A 23,702-nucleotide genomic window follows, 5' to 3' on the forward strand; every position below is an offset into this window, starting at 1 on the left:
ATTTGTCACACACTGGCTCACTGCTATACACTTCTATAGGTTATTTGTCAAACACTGGCTCAATTCTATAGACATCTATAGGTTATTCCTCACACACTGGCTTACTTCTATAGGTTATTTGTCACACACTAGCTCACTTCTATACACTTCTATAAGTTATTTGTCACACACTGGCTTACTTCTATAGGTTATTTGTCACACACTGGCTCACTGCTATACACTTCTATAGGTTATTTGTCAAACACTGGCTCACTTCTATAGACGTCTATAGGTTATTCCTCACACACTGGCTTACTTCTATAGGTTATTTGTCACACACTGGCCCACTTCTATTTACTTCTATAGGTTATTTGTCACACACTAGCTAACTTCTATTCACTTCTATAAGTTATTTGTCACACACTGACTCACTTCTATAAGTTATTTGTCACACACTGGCTCACTTCTATTCACTTCTATAGGTTATTTGTCACACACTGGCCCACTTCTATAGGTTATTTGTCACACACTGACTCACTTCTATAAGTTATTTGTCACACACTGACTTACTTCTATTCACTTCTAAAAGTTATTTGTCACACACTGGCTCACTTCTATTCACTTCTATAGGTTATTTGTCACACACTGGCCCACTTCTATTCACTTCTATAGGTTATTTGTCACACACTGGCTCACTTCTATTCACTTCTATAGGTTATTTGTCACACACTGGCTCACTTCTATAGGTTATTTGTCACACACTGGTTCACTTATATTCACTTCTATAGGTTATTTGTCACACACCGGCTCACTTCTATTTACTTCTATAGGTTATTTGTCCCACACTGGCTCACTTCTATTTAGTTCTATATGTTATTTGCCACACACTGGCTCACTTCTATTTAGTTCTATATGTTATTTGGCACACACTGGCTCACTTCTATTTACTTCTATAGGTTATTTGTCACACACTGGCTCACTTATATTCACTTCTATAGGTTATTTGTCACACACTGGCTCACTTCTATTCACTTCTATAGCTTATTTGTCACACACTGGCTCACTTCTATTTACTTCTATAGGTTATTTGTCACACACTGGCTCACTTCTATTTAGTTCTATATGTTATTTGGCACACACTGGCTCACTTCTATTTACTTCTATAGGTTATTTGTCACACACTGGCTCACTTATATTCACTTCTATAGGTTATTTGTCACACACTGGCCCACTTCTATAGGTTATTTGTCACACACTGACTCACTTCTATTCACTTCTATAAGTTATTTGTCACACACTGACTTACTTCTATTCACTTCTATAAGTTATTTGTCACACACTGGCTCACTTCTATTCACTTCTATAGGTTATTTGTCACACACTGGCCCACTTCTATTCACTTCTATAGGTTATTTGTCACACACTAGCCCACTTCTATTTAGTTCTATATGTTATTTGGCACACACTGGCTCACTTCTATTTACTTCTATAGGTTATTTGTCACACACTGGCTCACTTATATTCACTTCTATAGGTTATTTGTCACACACTGGCCCACTCCTATTCACATATATAGGTTATTTGTCACACACTGGCTCACTTCTATTTACTTCTATAGGTTATTTGTCACACACTGGCTCACTTATATTCACTTCTATAGGTTATTTGTCACACACTAGCCCACTCCTATTCACTTCTATAGGTTATTTGTCACACACTGACTCACTTCTATTCACTTCTATAGGTTATTTGTCACACACTGGCTCACTCCTATTTACTTCTATAGGTTATTTGTCACACACTAGCCCACTCCTATTTACTTCTATAGGTTATTTGTCACACACTGACTCACTTCTATTCACTTCTATAGGTTATATGTCACACACTAGCCCACTCCTATTCACTTCTATAGGTTATTTGTCACACACTGGCCCACTTCTATTTAGTTCTATATGTTATTTGGCACACACTGGCTCACTTCTATTCACTTCTATAGGTTATTTGTCACACACTAGCCCACTCCTATTCACTTCTATAGGTTATTTGTCACACACTGACTCACTTCTATTCACTTCTATAGGTTATTTGTCACATACTGGCTCACTTATATTCACTTCTATAGGTTATTTGTCACACACTGGCTCACTTCTATTCACTTCTATAGCTTATTTGTCACACACTGGCTCACTTATATTTACTTCTATAGGTTATTTGTCACACACTGGCTCACTTCTATTTAGTTCTATATGTTATTTGGCACACACTGGCTCACTTCTATTTAGTTCTATATGTTATTTGGCACACACTGGCTCACTTCTATTTACTTCTATAGGTTATTTGTCACACACTGGCTCACTTATATTCACTTCTATATGTTATTTGTCACACACTGGCCCACTTCTATAGGTTATTTGTCACACACTGACTCACTTCTATTCACTTCTATAAGTTATTTGTCACACACTGACTTACTTCTATTCACTTCTATAAGTTATTTGTCACACACTGGCTCACTTCTATTCACTTCTATAGGTTATTTGTCACACACTGGCCCACTTCTATTCACTTCTATAGGTTATTTGTCACACACTAGCCCACTTCTATTTAGTTCTATATGTTATTTGGCACACACTGGCTCACTTCTATTTACTTCTATAGGTTATTTGTCACACACTGGCTCACTTATATTCACTTCTATAGGTTATTTGTCACACACTGGCCCACTCCTATTTACTTCTATAGGTTATTTGTCACACACTGGCCCACTCCTATTCACTTATATAGGTTATTTGTCACACACTGGCTCACTTCTATTTACTTCTATAGGTTATTTGTCACACACTGGCTCACTTATATTCACTTCTATAGGTTATTTGTCACACACTAGCCCACTCCTATTCACTTCTATAGGTTATTTGTCACACACTGACTCACTTCTATTCACTTCTATAGGTTATTTGTCACACACTGGCTCACTCCTATTTACTTCTATAGGTTATTTGTCACACACTAGCCCACTCCTATTTACTTCTATAGGTTATTTGTCACACACTGACTCACTTCTATTCACTTCTATAGGTTATATGTCACACACTAGCCCACTCCTATTCACTTCTATAGGTTATTTGTCACACACTGGCCCACTTATATTTACTTCTTTAGGTTATTTGTCACACACTAGCCCACTTCTATTCACTTCTATAGGTTATTTGTCACACACTGGCTCACATCTATTCACTTCTATAGGTAATTTGTCACACACTAGCCCACTTCTATTCACTTCTATAGGTTATTTGTCACACACTGGCTCACTTCTATTCACTTCTATAGGTTATTTGTCACACACTGGCCCACTTCTATTTACTTCTATAGGTTATTTGTCACACACTGACTCACTTCTATAGGTTATTTGTCACACACTGACTCACTTCTATTCACTTCTATAGGTTATTTGTCACACACTGGATCACTTCTATTCACTTCTATAGGTTATTTGTCACACACTGGCCCACTTCTATTTACTTCTATAGGTAATTTATCACACACTAGCCCACTTCTATTCAGTTCTATAGGTTATTTGTCACACACTAGCCCACTTCTATTCACTTCTATAGGTTATTTCTCACACACTGGCCCACTTCTATTCACTTCTATAGGTTATTTGTCACACACTAGCCCACTTCTATTTAGTTCTATATGTTATTTGGCACACACTGGCTCACTTCTATTCACTTCTATAGGTTATTTGTCACACACTAGCCCACTCCTATTCACTTCTATAGGTTATTTGTCACACACTGACTCACTTCTATTCACTTCTATAGGTTATTTGTCACATACTGGCTCACTTATATTCACTTCTATAGGTTATTTGTCACACACTGGCTCACTCCTATTTACTTCTATAGGTTATTTGTCACACACTAGCCCACTCCTATTTACTTCTATAGGTTGTCACGCACTGACTCACTTCTATTCACTTCTATAGGTTATTTGTCACACACTAGCCCACTCCTATTCACTTCTATAGGTTATTTGTCACACACTGGCCCACTTCTATTTACTTCTTTAGGTTATTTGTCACACACTAGCCCACTTCTATTCACTTCTATAGGTTATTTGTCACACACTGGCTCACATCTATTCACTTCTATAGGTTATTTGTCACACACTGGCCCACTTATATTTACTTCTATAGGTTATTTGTCACACACTGGCCCCCTTCTATTTACTTCTATAGGTTATTTGTCACACACTAGCCCACTTCTATTCACTTCTATAGGTTATTTGTCACACACTGGCTCACATCTATTCACTTCAATAGGTAATTGGTCACACACTAGCCCACTTCTATTCACTTCTATAGGTTATTTGTCACACACTGGCTCACTTCTATAGGTTATTTGTCACACACTAGCCCACTCCTATTTACTTCTATAGGTTATTTGTCACACACTGGCCCACATCTATTTACTTCTATAGGTTATTTGTCACACACTAGCCCACTTCTATTTACTTCTATAGTTTATTTGTCACACACTGGCTCACTTTTACAGTTTATTTGTCACACACTGGCACACTTCTATAGTTTATTTGTCAGACACTGGCTCACTTTTATAGTTTATTTGTCACACACTGGCTCACTTCTATTTACTTCTATAGGTTATTTGTCACACACTAGCTCACTTCTATTTACTTCTATAGGTTATTTGTCACACACTGGCTCACTTCTATTTACTTCTATAGATTATTTGTCACACACTGGCTCACTTCTATAGGTTATTTGTCACACACTAGCCCACTTCTATTCACTTCTATAGGTTATTTCTCACACACTGGCCCACTTCTATTCACTTCTATAGGTTATTTGTCACACACTGACTCACTTCTATTCACTTCTATAGGTTATTTGTCACATACTGGCTTACTTATATTCACTTCTATAGGTTATTTGTCACACACTAGCCCACTTCTATTTAGTTCTATATGTTATTTGGCACACACGGGCTCACTTCTATTCACTTCTATAGGTTATTTGTCACACACTAGCCCACTCCTATTCACTTCTATAGGTTATTTGTCACACACTGACTCACTTCTATTCACTTCTATAGGTTATTTGTCACATACTGGCTCACTTATATTCACTTCTATAGGTTATTTGTCACACACTGGCTCACTCCTATTTACTTCTATAGGTTATTTGTCACACACTAGCCCACTCCTATTTACTTCTATAGGTTGTCACACACTGACTCACTTCTATAGGTTATTTGTCACACACTAGCGCACTCCAATTCACTTCTATAGGTTATTTGTCACACACTGGCCCACTTCTATTTACTTCTTTAGGTTATTTGTCACACACTAGCCCACTTCTATTCACTTCTATAGGTTATTTGTCACACACTGGCTCACATCTATTCACTTCTATAGGTTATTTGTCACACACTGGCCCACTTATATTTACTTCTATAGGTTATTTGTCACACACTGGCCCCCTTCTATTTACTTCTATAGGTTATTTGTCACACACTAGCCCACTTCTATTCACTTCTATAGGTTATTTGTCACACACTGGCTCACATCTATTCACTTCAATAGGTAATTTGTCACACACTAGCCCACTTCTATTCACTTCTATAGGTTATTTGTCACACACTGGCTCACTTCTATAGGTTATTTGTCACACACTAGCCCACTCCTATTTACTTCTATAGGTTATTTGTCACACACTGGCCCACTTCTATTTACTTCTATAGGTTATTTGTCACACACTAGCCCACTTCTATTTACTTCTATAGTTTATTTGTCACACACTGGCTCACTTCTATAGTTTATTTGTCAGACACTGGCTCACTTTTATAGTTTATTTGTCACACACTGGCTCACTTCTATAGGTTATTTGTCACACACTGGCTCACTTCTATTTACTTCTATAGGTTATTTGTCACACACTGGCTCACTTCTATTTACTTCTATAGGTTATTTGTCACACACTGGCTCACTTCTATTTACTTCTATAGATTACTTGTCACACACTGGCTCACTTCTATAGGTTATTTGTCACACACTAGCCCACTTCTATTCACTTCTATAGCTTATTTGTCACACACTGGCTCACTTCTATTTACTTCTATAGGTTATTTGTCACACACTGGCTCACTTCTATTTAGTTCTATATGTTATTTGGCACACACTGGCTCACTTCTATTTAGTTCTATAGGTTATTTGTCACACACTGGCTCACTTATATTCACTTCTATAGGTTATTTGTCACACACTGGCCCACTTCTATAGGTTATTTGTCACACACTGGCTCACTTCTATTTACTTCTTTAGGTTATTTGTCACACACTGACTCACTTCTATTCACTTCTATAGGTTATTTGTCACACACTGGCTCACTCCTATTTACTTCTATAGGTTATTTGTCACACACTAGCCCACTCCTATTTACTTCTATAGGTTATTTGTCACACACTGACTCACTTCTATTCACTTCTATAGGTTATTTGTCACACACTAGCCCACTCCTATTCACTTCTATAGGTTAATTGTCACACACTGGCTCACATCTATTCACTTCAATAGGTAATTTGTCACACACTAGCCCACTTCTATTCACTTCTATAGGTTATTTGTCACACACTGGCTCACTTCTATAGGTTATTTGTCACACACTAGCCCACTCCTATTTACTTCTATAGGTTATTTGTCACACACTGGCCCACTTCTATTTACTTCTATAGGTTATTTGTCACACACTAGCCCACTTCTATTTACTTCTATAGTTTATTTGTCACACACTGGCTCACTTTTACAGTTTATTTGTCACACACTGGCACACTTCTATAGTTTATTTGTCAGACACTGGCTCACTTTTATAGTTTATTTGTCACACACTGGCTCACTTCTATAGGTTATTTGTCACACACTGGCTCACTTCTATTTACTTCTATAGGTTATTTGTCACACACTGGCTCACTTCTATTTACTTCTATAGGTTATTTGTCACACACTGGCTCACTTCTATTTACTTCTATATATTATTTGTCACACACTGGCTCACTTCTATAGGTTATTTGTCACACACTAGCCCACTTCTATTTACTTCTATAGGTTATTTGTCACACACTGGCCCACTTCTAATTACTTCTATAGGTTATTTGTCACACACTAGCCCACTTCTATTTACTTCTATAGGTTATTTGTCACACACTAGCCCACTTCTAGTTACTTCTATAGGTTATTTGTCACACACTAGCCCACTTCTATTCACTTCTATAGGTTATTTTTCCACACACTGGCTCACATATTTACTTCTATATGTTATTTGTCACACACTGGCTCACTTCTATAGTTTATTTGTCACACACTGGCTCACTTCTATTTACTTCTATAGGTTATTTTGTCACACACTAGCCCACTTCTATTTACTTCTATAGGTTATTTGTCACACACTAGCCCACTTCTATTCACTTCTATAGGTTATTTGTCACACACTGGCTCACTTATATTTACTTCTATATGTTATTTGTCACACACTGGCTCACTTATATTTACTTCTATATGTTATTTGTCACACACTGGCTCACTTCTATAGTTTATTTGTCACACACTGGCTCACTTCTATAGTTTATTTGTCACACACTGGCTCACTTTTATAGTTTATTTGTCACACACTGGCTCACTTTTATAGTTTATTTGTCACACACTGGCTCTCACTTTTATAGGTTGTCACACACTGGCTTACTTCTATAGTTTATTTGTCACACACTGGCTTACTTCTATAGTTTATTTGTCACACACTGGCTCACTTCTATAGTTTATTTGTCACACACTAGCCCACTTCTATAGGTTATTTGTCACAAACTGGCTCACTTCTATAGGTTATTTGTCACACACTAGCCCACTTCTATAGGTTATTTGTCACAAACTGGCTCACTTCTATAGGTTATTTGTCACACAATGGCTCACTTCTATGCACTTCTATAGGTTATTTGTCACACACTGGCTCACTTCTATAGGTTATTTGTCACACACTGGCTCTATAGGTTATTTGTCACACACTGGCTCACTTCTATAGGTTATTTGTCACACACTGGCTCACTTCTATTTACTTCTATAGGTTATTTGTCACATACTGGCTCACTTCTATAGGTTATTTATCACACACTGGCTCACTTCTATACACTTATATAGGTTATTTGTCACACACTGGCTCACTTCAATTCCCTTCTATAGGTTATTTGTCACACACTAGCCCACTCCTATTTACTTCTATAGTTTATTTGTCACACACTGGCTCGCTTCTATTCACTTCTATAGGTTATTTTTCACACACTGGCTCACTTCTATAGGTTATTTGTCACACACTGGCTCACTTCTATTTACTTCTATAGGTTATTTGTCACACACTAGCTCACTTCTATTTACTTCTATAGGTTATTTGTCACACACTGGCTCACTTCTATTTACTTCTATAGATTATTTGTCACACACTGGCTCACTTCTATTTACTTCTATAGGTTATTTGTCACACACTGGCTCACTTATATTCACTTCTATAGGTTATTTGTCACACACTGGCCCACTCCTATTTACTTCTATAGGTTATTTGTCACACACTGGCCCACTCCTATTCACTTATATAGGTTATTTGTCACACATTGGCTCACTTCTATTTACTTCTATAGGTTATTTGTCACACACTGACTCACTTCTATTCACTTCTATAGGTTATTTGTCACACACTGGCTCACTCCTATTTACTTCTATAGGTTATTTGTCACACACTAGCCCACTCCTATTTACTTCTATAGGTTATTTGTCACACACTGACTCACTTCTATTCACTTCTATATGTTATTTGTCACACACTAGCCCACTCCTATTCACTTCTATAGGTTATTTGTCACACACTGGCCCACTTCTATTTACTTCTATAGGTTATTTGTCACACACTGGCTCACATCTATTCACTTCTATAGGTAATTTGTCACACACTAGCCCACTTCTATAGGTTATTTGTCACACACTGGCTCACTTCTATAGGTTATTTGTCACACACTGGCTCACTTATATTTACTTCTATAGGTTATTTGTCACACACTGGCCCACTTCTATTTACTTCTATAGGTTATTTGTCACACACTAGCCCACTTCTATTCACTTCTATAGGTTATTTGTCACACACTGGTTGACATCTATTCACTTCTATAGGTAATTTGTCACACACTAGCCCACTTCTATAGGTTATTTGTCACACACTGGCTCACTTCTATTCACTTCTATAGGATATTTGTCACACACTAGCCCACTCCTATTTACTTCTATAGGTTATTTGTCACACACTGACTCACTTCTATTCACTTGTATAGGTTATTTGTCACACACTGACTCACTTCTTTTCACTTCTATAGGTTATTTGTCACACACTGGATCACTTCTATTCACTTCTATAGGTTATTTGTCACACACTGGCCCACTTCTATTTACTTCTATAGGTAATTTATCACACACTAGCCCACTTCTATTCAGTTCTATAGGTTATTTGTCACACAGTAGCCCACTTCTATTCACTTCTATAGGTTATTTCTCACACACTGGCCCACTTCTATTCACTTCTACAGGTTATTTGTCACACACTAGCCCACTTCTATTTAGTTCTATATGTTATTTGGCAAACACTGGCTCACTTCTATTCACTTCTATAGGTTATTTGTCACACACTAGCCCACTCCTATTCACTTCTATAGGTTATTTGTCACACACTGACTCACTTCTATAGGTTATTTGTCACATACTGGCTCACTTATATTCACTTCTATAGGTTATTTGTCACACACTGGCTCACTCCTATTTACTTCTATAGGTTATTTGTCACACACTAGCCCACTCCTATTTACTTCTTTAGGTTATTTGTCACACACTAGCCCACTTCTATTCACTTCTATAGGTTATTTGTCAGACACTGGCTCACATCTATTCACTTCTATAGGTTATTTGTCACACACTGGCCCACTTATATTTACTTCTATAGGTTATTTGTCACACACTGGCCCCCTTCTATTTACTTCTATAGGTTATTTGTCACACACTAGCCCACTTCTATTCACTTCTATAGGTTATTTGTCACACACTGGCTCACTTCTATAGGTTATTTGTCACACACTAGCCCACTCCTATTTACTTCTATAGGTTATTTGTCACACACTGGCCCACTTCTATTTACTTCTATTGGTTATTTGTCACACACTAGCCCACTTCTATTTACTTCTATAGTTTATTTGTCACACACTGGCTCACTTTTACAGTTTATTTGTCACACACTGGCACACTTCTATAGTTTATTTGTCAGACACTGGCTCACTTTTATAGTTTATTTGTCACACACTGGCTCACTTCTATAGGTTATTTGTCACACACTGGCTCACTTCTATTTACTTCTATAGGTTATTTGTCACACACTGGCTCACTTCTATTTACTTCTATAGGTTATTTGTCACACACTGGCTCACTTCTATTTACTTCTATATATTATTTGTCACACACTGGCTCACTTCTATAGGTTATTTGTCACACACTAGCCCACTTCTATTTACTTCTATAGGTTATTTGTCACACACTGGCCCACTTCTAATTACTTCTATAGGTTATTTGTCACACACTAGCCCACTTCTATTTACTTCTATAGGTTATTTGTCACACACTAGCCCACTTCTAGTTACTTCTATAGGTTATTTGTCACACACTAGCCCACTTCTATTCACTTCTATAGGTTATTTTTCCACACACTGGCTCACTTATATTTACTTCTATATGTTATTTGTCACACACTGGCTCACTTCTATAGTTTATTTGTCACACACTGGCTCACTTCTATTTACTTCTATAGGTTATTTGTCACACACTAGCCCACTTCTATTTACTTCTATAGGTTATTTGTCACACACTAGCCCACTTCTATTCACTTCTATAGGTTATTTGTCACACACTGGCTCACTTATATTTACTTCTATATGTTATTTGTCACACACTGGCTCACTTATATTTACTTCTATATGTTATTTGTCACACACTGGCTCACTTCTATAGTTTATTTGTCACACACTGGCTCACTTCTATAGTTTATTTGTCACACACTGGCTCACTTTTATAGTTTATTTGTCACACACTGGCTCACTTTTATAGTTTATTTGTCACACACTGGCTCTCACTTTTATAGGTTGTCACACACTGGCTTACTTCTATAGTTTATTTGTCACACACTGGCTTACTTCTATAGTTTATTTGTCACACACTGGCTCACTTCTATAGTTTATTTGTCACACACTAGCCCACTTCTATAGGTTATTTGTCACAAACTGGCTCACTTCTATAGGTTATTTGTCACACACTAGCCCACTTCTATAGGTTATTTGTCACAAACTGGCTCACTTCTATAGGTTATTTGTCACACAATGGCTCACTTCTATGCACTTCTATAGGTTATTTGTCACACACTGGCTCACTTCTATAGGTTATTTGTCACACACTGGCTCACTTCTATTTACTTCTATAGGTTATTTGTCACACACTGGCTCACTTCTATAGGTTATTTGTCACACACTGACTCACTTCTATTCACTTCTATAGGTTATTTGACACACACTGGCTCACTTCTATGCACTTCTATAGGTTATTTGTCACACACTGGCTCACTTCTATAGGTTATTTGTCACACACTGGCTCACTTCTATTTACTTCTATAGGTTATTTGTCACATACTGGCTCACTTCTATAGGTTATTTATCACACACTGGCTCACTTCTATACACTTATATAGGTTATTTGTCACACACTGGCTCACTTCAATTCCCTTCTATAGGTTATTTGTCACACACTAGCCCACTCCTATTTACTTCTATAGTTTATTTGTCACACACTGGCTCGCTTCTATTCACTTCTATAGGTTATTTTTCACACACTGGCTCACTTCTATAGGTTATTTGTCACACACTGGCTCACTTCTATTTACTTCTATAGGTTATTTGTCACACACTAGCTCACTTCTATTTACTTCTATAGGTTATTTGTCACACACTGGCTCACTTCTATTTACTTCTATAGATTATTTGTCACACACTGGCTCACTTCTATTTACTTCTATAGGTTATTTGTCACACACTGGCTCACTTATATTCACTTCTATAGGTTATTTGTCACACACTGGCCCACTCCTATTTACTTCTATAGGTTATTTGTCACACACTGGCCCACTCCTATTCACTTATATAGGTTATTTGTCACACATTGGCTCACTTCTATTTACTTCTATAGGTTATTTGTCACACACTGACTCACTTCTATTCACTTCTATAGGTTATTTGTCACACACTGGCTCACTCCTATTTACTTCTATAGGTTATTTGTCACACACTAGCCCACTCCTATTTACTTCTATAGGTTATTTGTCACACACTGACTCACTTCTATTCACTTCTATAGGTTATTTGTCACACACTAGCCCACTCCTATTCACTTCTATAGGTTATTTGTCACACACTGGCCCACTTCTATTTACTTCTTTAGGTTATTTGTCACACACTAGCCCACTTCTATTCACTTCTATAGGTTATTTGTCACACACTGGCTCACATCTATTCACTTCTATAGGTAATTTGTCACACACTAGCCCACTTCTATAGGTTATTTGTCACACACTGGCTCACTTCTATAGGTTATTTGTCACACACTGGCTCACTTATATTTACTTCTATAGGTTATTTGTCACACACTGGCCCACTTCTATTTACTTCTATAGGTTATTTGTCACACACTAGCCCACTTCTATTCACTTCTATAGGTTATTTGTCACACACTGGTTGACATCTATTCACTTCTATAGGTAATTTGTCACACACTAGCCCACTTCTATAGGTTATTTGTCACACACTGGCTCACTTCTATTCACTTCTATAGGATATTTGTCACACACTAGCCCACTCCTATTTACTTCTATAGGTTATTTGTCACACACTGACTCACTTCTATTCACTTGTATAGGTTATTTGTCACACACTGACTCACTTCTTTTCACTTCTATAGGTTATTTGTCACACACTGGATCACTTCTATTCACTTCTATAGGTTATTTGTCACACACTGGCCCACTTCTATTTACTTCTATAGGTAATTTATCACACACTAGCCCACTTCTATTCAGTTCTATAGGTTATTTGTCACACACTAGCCCACTTCTATTCACTTCTATAGGTTATTTCTCACACACTGGCCCACTTCTATTCACTTCTACAGGTTATTTGTCACACACTAGCCCACTTCTATTTAGTTCTATATGTTATTTGGCAAACACTGGCTCACTTCTATTCACTTCTATAGGTTATTTGTCACACACTAGCCCACTCCTATTCACTTCTATAGGTTATTTGTCACACACTGACTCACTTCTATAGGTTATTTGTCACATACTGGCTCACTTATATTCACTTCTATAGGTTATTTGTCACACACTGGCTCACTCCTATTTACTTCTATAGGTTATTTGTCACACACTAGCCCACTCCTATTTACTTCTTTAGGTTATTTGTCACACACTAGCCCACTTCTATTCACTTCTATAGGTTATTTGTCAGACACTGGCTCACATCTATTCACTTCTATAGGTTATTTGTCACACACTGGCCCACTTATATTTACTTCTATAGGTTATTTGTCACACACTGGCCCCCTTCTATTTACTTCTATAGGTTATTTGTCACACACTAGCCCACTTCTATAGGTTATTTTTCACACACTGGCTCACATCTATTCACTTCAATAGGTAATTTGTCACACACTAGCCCACTTCTATTCACTTCTATAGGTTATTTGTCACACACTGGCTCACTTCTATAGGTTATTTGTCACACACTAGCCCACTCCTATTTACTTCTATAGGTTATTTGTCACACACTGGCCCACTTCTATTTACTTCTATAGGTTATTTGTCACACACTAGCCCACTTCTATTTACTTCTATAGTTTATTTGTCACACACTGGCTCACTTTTACAGTTTATTTGTCACACACTGGCACACTTCTATAGTTTATTTGTCAGACACTGGCTCACTTTTATAGTTTATTTGTCACACACTGGCTCACTTCTATAGGTTATTTGTCACACACTGGCTCACTTCTATTTACTTCTATAGGTTATTTGTCACACACTGGCTCACTTCTATTTACTTCTATAGGTTATTTGTCACACACTGGCTCACTTCTATTTACTTCTATATATTATTTGTCACACACTGGCTCACTTCTATAGGTTATTTGTCACACACTAGCCCACTTCTATTTACTTCTATAGGTTATTTGTCACACACTGGCCCACTTCTATTTACTTCTATAGGTTATTTGTCACACACTAGCCCACTTCTATTTACTTCTATAGGTTATTTGTCACACACTAGCCCACTTCTAGTTACTTCTATAGGTTATTTGTCACACACTAGCCCACTTCTATTCACTTCTATAGGTTATTTGTCACACACTGGCTCACTTATATTTACTTCTATATGTTATTTGTCACACACTGGCTCACTTCTATTTACTTCTATATGTAATTTGTCACACACTGGCTCACATCTATAGTTTATTTGTCACACACTGGCTCACTTCTATTTACTTCTATAGGTTATTTGTCACACACTAGCCCACTTCTATTTACTTCTATAGGTTATTTGTCACACACTAGCCCACTTCTATTCACTTCTATAGGTTATTTGTCACACACTGGCTCACTTATATTTACTTCTATATGTTATTTGTCACACACTGGCTCACTTCTATTTACTTCTATATGTTATTTGTCACACACTGGCTCACTTATATAGTTTATTTGTCACACACTGGCTCACTTCTATAGTTTATTTGTCACACACTGGCTCACTTTTATAGTTTATTTGTCACACACTGGCTCACTTTTATAGTTTATTTGTCACACACTGGCTCACTTTTATAGTTTATTTGTCACACACTGGCTCTCACTTTTATAGGTTGTCACACACTGGCTTACTTCTATAGTTTATTTGTCACACACTGGCTTACTTCTATAGTTTATTTGTCACACACTGGCTCACTTCTATAGTTTATTTGTCACACACTAGCCCACTTCTATAGGTTATTTGTCACAAACTGGCTCACTTCTATAGGTTATTTGTCACACACTAGCCCACTTCTATAGGTTATTTGTCACAAACTGGCTCACTTCTATAGGTTATTTGTCACACACTGGCTCACTTATATTCACTTCTATAGGTTATTTGTCACACACTGGCTCACTTCTATTTACTTCTATAGGTTATTTGTCCCACACTGGCTCACTTCTATTTAGTTCTATATGTCATTTGGCACACACTGGCTCACTTCTATTTAGTTCTATATGTTATTTGGCACACACTGGCTCATTTCTATTTACTTCTATAGGTTATTTGTCACACACTGGCTCACTTATATTCACTTCTATAGGTTATTTGTCACACACTGGCTCACTTCTATTCACTTCTATAGCTTATTTGTCACACACTGGCTCACTTCTATTTACTTCTATAGGTTATTTGTCACACACTGGCTCACTTCTATTTAGTTCTATATGTTATTTGGCACACACTGGCTCACTTCTATTTAGTTCTATATGTTATTTGGCACACCCTGGCTCACTTCTATTTACTTCTATAGGTTATTTGTCACACACTGGCTCACTTATATTCACTTCTATATGTTATTTGTCACACACTGGCCCACTTCTATAGGTTATTTGTCACACACTGACTCACTTCTATTCACTTCTATAAGTTATTTGTCACACACTGACTTACTTCTATTCACTTCTATAAGTTATTTGTCACACACTGGCTCACTTCTATTCACTTCTATAGGTTATTTGTCACACACTGGCCCACTTCTATTCACTTCTATAGGTTATTTGTCACACACTAGCCCACTTCTATTTAGTTCTATATGTTATTTGGCACACACTGGCTCACTTCTATTTACTTCTATAGGTTATTTGTCACACACTGGCTCACTTATATTCACTTCTATAGGTTATTTGTCACACACTGGCCCACTCCTATTTACTTCTATAGGTTATTTGTCACACACTGGCCCACTCCTATTCACTTATATAGGTTATTTGTCACACACTGGCTCACTTCTATTTACTTCTATAGGTTATTTGTCACACACTGGCTCACTTATATTCACTTCTATAGGTTATTTGTCACACACTAGCCCACTCCTATTCACTTCTATAGGTTATTTGTCACACACTGACTCACTTCTATTCACTTCTATAGGTTATTTGTCACACACTGGCTCACTCCTATTTACTTCTATAGGTTATTTGTCACACACTAGCCCACTCCTATTTACTTCTATAGGTTATTTGTCACACACTGACTCACTTCTATGCACTTCTATAGGTTATATGTCACACACTAGCCCACTCCTATTCACTTCTATAGGTTATTTGTCACACACTGGCCCACTTCTATTTACTTCTTTAGGTTATTTGTCACACACTAGCCCACTTCTATTCACTTCTATAGGTTATTTGTCACACACTGGCTCACATCTATTCACTTCTATAGGTAATTTGTCACACACTAGCCCACTTCTATTCACTTCTATAGGTTATTTGTCACACACTGGCTCACTTCTATTCACTTCTATAGGTTATTTGTCACACACTGGCCCACTTCTATTTACTTCTATAGGTAATTTGTCACACACTGGCCCACTTCTATTCACTTCTATAGGTTATTTGTCACACACTAGCCCACTTCTATTTAGTTCTATATGTTATTTGGCACACACTGGCTCACTTCTATTTACTTCTATAGGTTATTTGTCACACACTGGCTCACTTATATTCACTTCTATAGGTTATTTGTCACACACTGGCCCACTCCTATTTACTTCTATAGGTTATTTGTCACACACTGGCCCACTCCTATTCACTTATATAGGTTATTTGTCACACACTGGCTCACTTCTATTTACTTCTATAGGTTATTTGTCACACACTGGCTCACTTATATTCACTTCTATAGGTTATTTGTCACACACTAGCCCACTCCTATTCACTTCTATAGGTTATTTGTCACACACTGACTCACTTCTATTCACTTCTATAGGTTATTTGTTACACACTGGCTCACTCCTATTTACTTCTATAGGTTATTTGTCACACACTAGCCCACTCCTATTTACTTCTATAGGTTATTTGTCACACACTGACTCACTTCTATTCACTTCTATAGGTTATATGTCACACACTAGCCCACTCCTATTCACTTCTATAGGCTATTTGTCACACACTGGCCCACTTCTATTTACTTCTTTAGGTTATTTGTCACACACTAGCCCACTTCTATTCACTTCTATAGGTTATTTGTCACACACTGGCTCACATCTATTCACTTCTATAGGTAATTTGTCACACACTAGCCCACTTCTATTCACTTCTATAGGTTATTTGTCACACACTGGCTCACTTCTATTCACTTCTATAGGCTATTTGTCACACACTGGCCCACTTCTATTTACTTCTATAGGTAATTTATCACACACTAGCCCACTTCTATTCAGTTCTATAGGTTATTTGTCACACACTAGCCCACTTCCATTCACTTCTATAGGTTATTTCTCACACACTGGCCCACTTCTATTCACTTCTATAGGTTATTTGTCACACACTAGCCCACTTCTATTTAGTTCTATATGTTATTTGGCACACACTGGCTCACTTCTATAGGTTATTTGTCACACACTAGCCCACTCCTATTCACTTCTATAGGTTATTTGTCACACACTGACTCACTTCTATAGGTTATTTGTCACATACTGGCTCACTTATATTCACTTCTATAGGTTATTTGTCACACACTGGCTCACTCCTATTTACTTCTATAGGTTATTTGTCACACACTAGCCCACTCCTATTTACTTCTATAGGTTGTCACACACTGACTCACTTCTATTCACTTCTATAGGTTATTTGTCACACACTAGCCCACTCCTATTCACTTCTATAGGTTATTTGTCACACACTGGCCCACTTCTATTTACTTCTTTAGGTTATTTGTCACACACTAGCCCACTTCTATTCACTTCTATAGGTTATTTGTCACACACTGGCTCACATCTATTCACTTCTATAGGTTATTTGTCACACACTGGCCCACTTATATTTACTTCTATAGGTTATTTGTCACACACTGGCCCCCTTCTATTTACTTCTATAGGTTATTTGTCACACACTAGCCCACTTCTATTCACTTCTATAGGTTATTTGTCACACACTGGCTCACATCTATTTACTTCAATAGGTAATTTGTCACACACTAGCCCACTTCTATAGGTTATTTGTCACACACTGGCTCACTTCTATAGGTTATTTGTCACACACTAGCCCACTCTTATTTACTTCTATAGGTTATTTGTCACACACTGGCCCACTTCTATTTACTTCTATAGGTTATTTGTCACACACTGGCCCCCTTCTATTTACTTCAATAGGTAATTTGTCACACACTAGCCCACTTCTATAGGTTATTTGTCACACACTGGCTCACTTCTATAGGTTATTTGTCACACACTAGCCCACTCTTATTTACTTCTATAGGTTATTTGTCACACACTGGCCCACTTCTATTTACTTCTATAGGTTATTTGTCACACACTAGCCCACTTCTATTTACTTCTATAGATTATTTGTCACACACTGGCTCACTTTTACAGTTTATTTGTCACACACTGGCACACTTCTATAGTTTATTTGTCAGACACTGGCTTACTTTTATAGGTTATTTGTCACACACTGGCTCACTTCTATTTACTTCTATAGGTTATTTGTCACACACTAGCTCACTTCTATTTACTTCTATAGGTTATTTGTCACACACTGTCTCACTTCTATTTACTTCTATAGATTATTTGTCACACACTGGCTGACTTCTATAGGTTATTTTGTCACACACTAGCCCACTTCTATTCACTTCTATAGGTTATTTCTCACACACTGGCCCACTTCTATTCACTTCTATAGGTTATTTGTCACACACTAGCCCACTTCTATTTAGTTCTATATGTTATTTGGCACACACTGGCTCACTTCTATTCACTTCTATAGGTTATTTGTCACACACTAGCCCACTCCTATTCACTTCTATAGGTTATTTGTCACACACTGACTCACTTCTATTCACTTCTATAGGTTATTTGTCACATACTGGCTCACTTATATTCACTTCTATAGGTTATTTGTCACACACTGGCTCACTCCTATTTACTTCTATATGTTATTTGTCACACACTAGCCCACTCCTATTTACTTCTATAGGTTGTCACACACTGACTCACTTCTATTCACTTCTATAGGTTATTTGTCACACACTAGCCCACTCCTATTCACTTCTATAGGTTATTTGTCACACACTGGCCCACTTCTATTTACTTCTTTAGGTTATTTGTCACACACTAGCCCACTTCTATTCACTTCTATAGGTTATTTGTCACACACTGGCTCACATCTATTCACTTCTATAGGTTATTTGTCACACACTGGCCCACTTATATTTACTTCTATAGGTTATTTGTCACACACTGGCCCCCTTCTATTTACTTCTATAGGTTATTTGTCACACACTAGCCCACTTCTATTCACTTCTATAGGTTATTTGTCACACACTGGCTCACTTCTATAGGTTATTTGTCACATACTGGCTCACTTTTACAGTTTATTTGTCACACACTGGCACACTTCTATAGTTTATTTGTCAGACACTGGCTCACTTTTATAGTTTATTTGTCACACACTGGCTCACTTCTATAGGTTATTTGTCACACACTGGCTCACTTCTATTTACTTCTATAGGTTATTTGTCACACACTAGCTCACTTCTATTTACTTCTATAGGTTATTTGTCACACACTGGCTCACTTCTATTTACTTCTATAGATTATTTGTCACACACTGGCTCACTTCTATTTACTTCTATAGGTTATTTGTCACACACTAGCCCACTTCTATTCACTTCTATAGGTTATTTGTCACACACTGGCTCACTTCTATAGGTTATTTGTCACACACTGGCTCACTTTTACAGTTTATTTGTCACACACTGGCACACTTCTATAGTTTATTTGTCAGACACTGGCTCACTTTTATAGTTTATTTGTCACACACTGGCTCACTTCTATAGGTTATTTGTCACACACTGGCTCACTTCTATTTACTTCTATAGGTTATTTGTCACACACTAGCTCACTTCTATTTACTTCTATAGGTTATTTGTCACACACTGGCTCACTTCTATTTACTTCTATAGATTATTTGTCACACACTGAATCACTTCTATAGGTTATTTGTCACACACTAGCCCACTTCTATTCACTTCTATAGCTTATTTGTCACACACTGGCTCACTTCTATTTACTTCTATAGGTTATTTGTCACACACTGGCTCACTTCTATTTAGTTCTATATGTTATTTGGCACACACTGGCTCACTTCTATTTAGTTCTATAGGTTATTTGTCACACACTGGCTCACTTATATTCACTTCTATAGGTTATTTGTCACACACTGGCCCACTTCTATAGGTTATTTGTCACACACTGACTCACTTCTATTCACTTCTATAAGTTATTTGTCACACACTGACTTACTTATATTCACTTCTATAAGTTATTTGTCACACACTGGCTCACTTCTATTCACTTCTATAGGTTATTTGTCACACACTGGCCCACTTCTATTCACTTCTATAGGTTATTTGTCACACACTAGCCCACTTCTATTTAGTTCTATATGTTATTTGGCACACACTGGCTCACTTCTATTTACTTCTATAGGTTATTTGTCACACACTGGCTCACTTATATTCACTTCTATAGGTTATTTGTCACACACTGGCCCACTCCTATTTACTTCTATAGGTTATTTGTCACACACTGGCCCACTCCTATTCACTTATATAGGTTATTTGTCACACACTGGCTCACTTCTATTTACTTCTATAGGTTATTTGTCACACACTGACTCACTTCTATAGGTTATTTGTCACACACTGGCTCTCTCCTATTTACTTCTATAGGTTATTTGTCACACACTAGCCCACTCCTATTTACTTCTATAGGTTATTTGTCACACACTGACTCACTTCTATTCACTTCTATAGGTTATTTGTCACACACTAGCCCACTCCTATTCACTTCTATAGGTTATTTGTCACACACTGGCCCACTTCTATTTACTTCTTTAGGATATTTGTCACACACTAGCCCACTTCTATTCACTTCTATAGGTTATTTGTCACACACTGGCTCACATCTATTCACTTCTATAGGTAATTTGTCACACACTAGCCCACTTCTATTCACTTCTATAGGTTATTTGTCACACACTGGCTCACTTCTATTCACTTCTATAGGTTATTTGTCACACACTGGCTCACTTATATTTACTTCTATAGGTTATTTGTCACACACTGGCCCACTTCTATTTACTTCTATAGGTTATTTGTCACACACTAGCCCACTTCTATTCACTTCTATAGGTTATTTGTCACACACTGGTTGACATCTATTCACTTCTATAGGTAATTTGTCACACACTAGCCCACTTCTATAGGTTATTTGTCACACACTGGATCACTTCTATTCAGTTCTATAGGTTATTTGTCACACACTGGCCCACTTCTATTTACTTCTATATGTAATTTATCACACACTAGCCCACTTCTATTCAGTTCTATAGGTTATTTGTCACACACTAGCCCACTTCTATTCACTTCTATAGGTTATTTAGCACACACTGGCCCACTTCTATAGGTTATTTGTCACACACTAGCCCACTTCTATTTAGTTCTATATGTTATTTGGCACACACTGGCTCACTTCTATTCACTTCTATAGGTTATTTGTCACACACTAGCCCACTCCTATTCACTTCTATAGGTTATTTGTCACACACTGACTCACTTCTATTCACTTCTATAGGTTATTTGTCACATACTGGCTCACTTATATTCACTTCTATAGGTTATTTGTCACACACTGGCTCACTCCTATTTACTTCTATAGGTTATTTGTCACACACTAGCCCACTCCTATTTACTTCTATAGGTTGTCACACACTGACTCACTTCTATTCACTTCTATAGGTTATTTGTCACACACTAGCCCACTCCTATTCACTTCTATAGGTTATTTGTCACACACTGGCCCACTTCTATTTACTTCTTTAGGTTATTTGTCACACACTAGCCCACTTCTATTCACTTCTATAGGTTATTTGTCACACACTGGCTCACATCTATTCACTTCTATAGGTTATTTGTCACACACTGGCCCACTTATATTTACTTCTATAGGTTATTTGTCACACACTGGCCCCCTTCTATTTACTTCTATAGGTTATTTGTCACACACTAGCCCACTTCTATTCACTTCTATAGGTTATTTGTCACACACTGGCTCACATCTATTCACTTCAATAGGTAATTTGTCACACACTAGCCCACTTCTATTCACTTCTATAGGTTATTTGTCACACACTGGCTCACTTCTATAGGTTATTTGTCACACACTAGCCCACTCCTATTTACTTCTATAGGTTATTTGTCACACACTGGCCAACTTCTATTTACTTCTATAGGTTATTTGTCACACACTAGCCCACTTCTATTTACTTCTATAGTTTATTTGTCACACACTGGCTCACTTTTACAGTTTATTTGTCACACACTGGCACACTTCTATAGTTTATTTGTCAGACACTGGCTCACTTTTATAGTTTATTTGTCACACACTGGCTCACTTCTATAGGTTATTTGTCACACACTGGCTCACTTCTATAGGTTATTTGTCACACACTGGCTCACTTCTATTTACTTCTATAGGTTATTTGTCACACACTGGCTCACTTCTATTTACTTCTATATATTATTTGTCACACACTGGCTCACTTCTATAGGTTATTTGTCACACACTAGCCCACTTCTATTTACTTCTATAGGTTATTTGTCACACACTGGCCCACTTCTATTTACTTCTATAGGTTATTTGTCACACACTAGCCCACTTCTATTTACTTCTATAGGTTATTTGTCACACACTAGCCCACTTCTAGTTACTTCTATAGGTTATTTGTCACACACTAGCCCACTTCTATTCACTTCTATAGGTTATTTGTCACACACTGGCTCACTTATATTTACTTCTATATGTTATTTGTCACACACTGGCTCACTTCTATTTACTTCTATATGTTATTTGTCACACACTGGCTCACTTCTATAGTTTATTTGTCACACACTGGCTCACTTCTATTTACTTCTATAGGTTATTTGTCACACACTAGCCCACTTCTATTTACTTCTATAGGTTATTTGTCACACACTAGCCCACTTCTATTCACTTCTATAGGTTATTTGTCACACACTGGCTCACTTATATTTACTTCTATATGCTATTTGTCACACACTGGCTCACTTCTATTTACTTCTATATGTTATTTGTCACACACTGGCTCACTTCTATAGTTTATTTGTCACACACTGGCTCACTTCTATAGTTTATTTGTCACACACTGGCTCACTTTTATAATTTATTTGTCAGACACTGGCTCACTTTTATAGTTTATTTGTCACACACTGGTTTACTTTTAT

The 23,702-nt window shown here is 37.1% G+C and overlaps 1 protein-coding gene across 1 annotated transcript in view; it reads right to left on the reverse strand.

The window, feature by feature from the left end:
- Positions 1 to 23,702, reverse strand: part of LOC128661553 (CLIP-associating protein 2-like) — an 898,219-nt gene that overhangs the window by 93,370 nt on the left and 781,147 nt on the right. The gene's annotated exons all lie outside the window — the stretch shown is intronic.

This window comes from Bombina bombina, chromosome 5 (genome assembly GCF_027579735.1).
Source record: "Bombina bombina isolate aBomBom1 chromosome 5, aBomBom1.pri, whole genome shotgun sequence".
Taxonomy (NCBI): domain Eukaryota; kingdom Metazoa; phylum Chordata; class Amphibia; order Anura; family Bombinatoridae; genus Bombina; species Bombina bombina.